General features: G+C 31.8%; 1 non-coding gene across 1 annotated transcript; it reads right to left on the reverse strand.

Moving 5' to 3' along the window:
* Nucleotides 1–5,043: 5,043 nt before the first annotated feature.
* On the reverse strand, nucleotides 5,044–5,150 carry LOC139887053 (small nucleolar RNA R71). Its single transcript, XR_011772904.1, has one exon. It is a non-coding gene; the product is annotated as a small nucleolar RNA R71 (small nucleolar RNA).
* Nucleotides 5,151–5,468: the final 318 nt, after the last annotated feature.

Genomic DNA, 5,468 nt, shown 5'->3' on the forward strand with positions numbered 1-5,468 from the left:
ACTAATGAATCAGATCCCCAGAAAGGATAATCTCCTTAAAGATTAAAAATCAGCTTTTAAGACTGATATTACTCAATCCTAGAGATTGACCTTAAAGATTGAGAATTCAAACTCATGGAATTCGATGATATCTAAGCTCGAACTTAAACGAGAAAATATTTTGATCAAAATTATAAACCGATTTGTTTTCTGAAAACCCTATTTTCAATGCGTTCATTACCATTGAACGTAAAATCCTAGGAATTCACCTGGAATTCATTAGGTCACCTGAACCAAATCGGGTGTCAACCGTAAGAACGGTGGTTGCATAGCATGGTCAAAGACAGGACCTTGTGCCAGACCGAAAAATTATAAGGGTGAGCTTTACTATTGCTCCTACCAAGGATAGTAATTGCGTCCGACACGTTATAGACCATAATCAAAAGCATGTCACGGGACATTGCCTTAAACAGTTGCTTGTTCAACGCTTTCCTTTACAACCGGACGGTAGTTTGCCGAAAGGTAATATACGGGACAAGTAAACTGGACGTGTTGCTTTCCAAATACAAGGTTAGCAAGTGGGTGACACAAAACCGCAAGTTTTGAGCTAAAATTTATGAATTTGAAACCCACCAAACCCACAAAAATATTTTGCAAACACCGGTAAAGGGTTATTCCGGAAAACTTATCTAGGGTAAAAAAAACTAGATTTCAAAAGATCAAATGTTTTCATAAAGATCCAATTTCCTTAATGGATCTAAATTTTTATAGTCATGTGGGACTGTAAACTATATCGTTACTACCATTGTTTATACCGCCGTATAGAAATCACTGATGTACAAAGTGTGAAGAATAAAGAAGTGATTCTAGTATTTCAAGACGATATTGCTTGAGGACAAGCAACGCTCAAGTGTGGGAATATTTGATAATGCTAAAAACGAACATATATTTCATAGCATTATTCCTCAAGAAAGACAAGCTTTTAGTTGCAATTGTTCTATTTACAAGAGATATTCGTTTAAATAATAAAAGGTGAAGACAAAAGACAGATTCGACGAATTGAAGACGCAAACGACCAAAAAGCTCAAAAGTACAAAAGACAATCAAAAAGGTTCCAATTATTGATAAGAAACGTCTCGAAATTACAAAAGTACAAGATTTAAAACGCAAAGTACAAGATATAAAATTGTACGCAAGGACGTTCGAAAATCCGGAACCGGGACCAGAGTCAACTCTTAACGCTCGACGCAACGGACTAAAAATTACAAGTTAACTATGTATATAAATATAATATAATATATAATTAATTATATTAATTATATATATATTATATATATATATATATAAAACCGTCGGCAGAGAAAACTCCAAGGACTGAGCTGTAATTTCTATCTCCGCGACTCGCGGAGTTTGAAGGGCATTTTGCCGCGAGTCGCGGAGCCCCAATTTTCAACTCTGGCTATAAAGCCAACCGAATTCTGATCAAATTTCATATCTTTTTTCTTCTCATTCATACGAGTAATATATATATATAATTTATATTTTAATTTTAATTTTAATTTTAATTCTAATAATAAGGGTATGTTAGCGAATGTTGTAAGGGTGTAAGTCGAAATTCTGTCCGTGTAACGCTACGCTATTTTTAATCATTGTAAGTTATGTTCAACCTTTTTACATTAATGTCTCGTAGCTAAGTTATTATTATGCTTATTTAAAACGAAGTAATCATGATGTTGGGCTAATTACTAAAATTGGGTAATTGGGCTTTGTACCATAATTGGGGTTTGGATAAAAGAATGACACTTGTGGAAACTAGACTATGGGCTATTAATGGGCTTTATATTTGTTTAACTAAATGAAAATTTGTTAATGTTAATATAAAGATTTACAATTGGGCGTCCCTATAAATTACCATATACACTCGATCGGACACGATGGGCGGGGTATTTATATGTACGAATAATCGTTCATTTAACCGGACACGGGAATGGATTAATAGCCACTAGAATAATTAAAACAGGGGTGAAATTACATTCAAGGGTAATTGGTGTAATTGTTAACAAAGTAGTAAAACCTTGGTTTACACGCAGTCGATAACCTGGTGTATTCATTAAACAAAGTATTAAAACCTTGTTACAATTCGAATCCCCAATTAGTTGGAATATTTAACTTCGGGTATAATAATAATTTGACAAGGACACTTGCAATTTATATTTATGACTGATGGACTGTTATGGACAAAAACCAGACGGACATATTGAATAATCCAGGACAAAGGACAATTAACCCATGGGCATAAAACTAAAATCAACACGTCAAACATCATGATTACGGAAGTTTAAATAAGCATAATTTCTTTTATATCATATTTAATTTCCTTTATTTTATATTTAATTGCACTTCTAATTATCGCACTTTTATTTATTTTATTTTATCGCACTTTTAATTATCGTACTTTTTAATTATCGCAAGTTTATTTTATCGCACTTTTATTATTCGCAATTTCATTATCGTTATTTACTTTACGCTTTAATTTAAGTCTTGTATTTATTTTATATTTTACATTAGGTTTTAACTGCGACTAAAGTCTTAAAATCGACAAACCGGTCATTAAACGGTAAAAACCCCCCTTTATAATAATAATATTACTTATATATATATTTGTATTTTTATAAAAGTAAACTAATATAGCGTTGAGCTTTGTTTAAAGATTTCCCTGTGGAACGAACCGGACTTACTAAAAACTACACTACTGTACGATTAGGTACACTTCCTATAAGTGTTGTAGCAAGGTTTAAGTATATCCATTCTATAAATAAATAAATATCTTGTGTAAAATTGTATCGTATTTAATAGTGTTTTCCTAGTAAAATAATAACTATTTTATATACACCTCGCTTCACATCAGCAATAAGTGGATCCCTGTGGAACGAACTGGACTTACTAAAAACTACACTACTCTACGATTAGGTACACTGCCTATAAGTGTTGTAGCAAGGTTTATGTATATCCATTCTATAAATAAATAAATAACTTGTGTAAATTGTATCGTATTTAATAGTATTTTGTAATAAAATATAATCTGTTTCGTACTACACCTCGCACACATCAAGTATTTTTGGCGCCACTGCCGGGGACAACGCCGAAGCGAAACGCAATAAAAAAATATTTTTATTAAGTTTTAATCTATTTTTGTAAAAATATATTTTAAATTTTAAAAACAAAAATATAAAAAGAAAAATAAATATACATTTCTATATTTTTAAGTGTTTAAATTAAAAAGTTTTTTTTAAGTTACAAAAACTAATAAGTAATTTTTAAAATATAAGTTTTACTTAAATTATATTTTATATAAATTAAAATTAGAAATAGAGTTAGAAAAAAAAATATATATATATCAAAAACTGAAACTGCATTTTTGAACCTGCAAGCATTCTGAGCCTGCATCACTCCGCAGTCGCGGAGGCTCTCTGGCACAAACAAACCGCAGTCGCGGAGCCTGTCTGACTGGCAGAATATTGGACTGTATTAATTTTGAATTTAGGGTTTTTATTAATTATAATTATTATTATTAAACCTAATTAGGGTTTTTAATTAATTAATATATATTTATTTCTAGTTTTAATTTATAATTTGTAATATTAAGTTTAAATATTATTATTAAATATATAGAATAATATTTTTATAAAATAAAAATAATATTTTTATAAAATTGTATTTTTATAACTTTAGTTTTATTTTTATATTTTGTATATTTTTATCGTTTAATCGTAATTTGTATATTTATCGTTCGTAATTAGTTTTAAACTTAGTTTTTGCCGTAGTTATTTTATACTTCTAGATTTTTAGGCTTTGCCGTAAAATATCTTAAGTGCTTTTTCTTTAGATTAAGATTTAAGCGCTTTAGAATTTTGTGACGCAGTTATTAATAGATTTTAGTGCCTAATTAAGTTATTGTCGTTTTGGATATAGAATTCCTTTTAAGCTTTAATACCTTTAGACGCAAGTTTTAATATTTAGTTTTTAGACTTTTAAGTTTCGACGCTTTACTTTCTTATTTTTTCGACCTTTTATTTTTCGACGCGCTTTTTCTTTTCCATTTCTACGCTCTAGTTTTTAGGACATAGATTTTTATCTTCTTTAAACTTCGACAAAAAAATTATTTTAAGCGATTAAATTAATAGACATCCAAAATTTTGTGCTTCGTAGTAATAGTTGGATTTGTTAGTGGCTGAGTTGTGGATTTTCCGATTTAAGGATCCTGGCTCCCTGCTGCATCTTTTGGCTATTCGAAACGTGGGCAAAAGCAGAAAAGTCTATTAATTTGATAACTTAAATAATTTCTAATAGGATATTCAGTTAATGCACCGAGCAAAACGTTTACCACCTTTCATACGTTCACCACCTGTAACTCGATCAAGACATCTAGCCAATATTGTCGCCGTTGATTTTTCTTTAGAATCATCATCTAGTCGACCAAGTACTCCAATTCAAATTTCCGATAATCTATTTTTTGAACCCAACCTCACAATTGAGAACTCAGAGGATATTCAAGGACAATTCAGAGATCCTGAACCACTAATCATTCCTCCCGAACCACCAATCATACAACCAGAGATTGTCGAGGAAGAAACCATTAAATCAAAATCCTCTAGTGATTCAGATTCAACAAATTCAATCATGGAAAATCAGGAACCTCTAAGTATGGAGGATCGAATGAGAGCTACACGCACTGACCAAGGTCATGCCATTACTCAACCAGACATTAATGCGCCAGATTATGAAACCAAAGGACAAATCCTACACATGATAACTAATCAATGCCAATTTAGTGGTACACCAAAAGAAGATCCAAACGAACATCTTCGAACCTTTAATAGGATCTGTACTTTATTTAAAATCATAGAAGTTGAGGATGAACAGATATATCTCATGTTGTTTCCCTGGACTTTAAAGGGGTAAGCCAAAGATTGGTTAGAATCGTTATCTGAAGGTGCGATTGATACATGGGATGTTTTAGTTGAAAAATTTCGTAAAAGATTCTTTCCGGCATCTAAAGCCGTGAGACTTCAAGGAGAAATTGTTACGTTCGTGCAAAAGCCAAATGAAACATTATATGAGGCGTGGACAAGATTCGAAAAGTTGTTGAGAGGATGTCCTCAACACGGTTTAGACACTTATCAAATAGTACAAATATTCTTCCAAGGTGTCGACATTGCTACACGAAAAGACATCGACACAGCAGCTGGTGGTTCCATTATGAAGAAAACCGCAACTGAAGCTCACAAAATTATTGATAACACAACATCCCACTCACGTGAGTGGCATCAAGAAAAAGATATCTTTCGTTCATCTAAAGCGGCTAGAGCCGATTCTAGCCATGACTTTAATTCCATTTCCGCAAAGTTAGATGCTTTCGAGAGACGAATGGAAAAGATGACTAAAGATATTCACACAATACGAATTAGTTGTGACCAATGTGGAGGACC

The sequence above is a fragment of the Rutidosis leptorrhynchoides genome, chromosome 1, assembly GCF_046630445.1.
Source record: "Rutidosis leptorrhynchoides isolate AG116_Rl617_1_P2 chromosome 1, CSIRO_AGI_Rlap_v1, whole genome shotgun sequence".
NCBI lineage: Eukaryota > Viridiplantae > Streptophyta > Magnoliopsida > Asterales > Asteraceae > Rutidosis > Rutidosis leptorrhynchoides.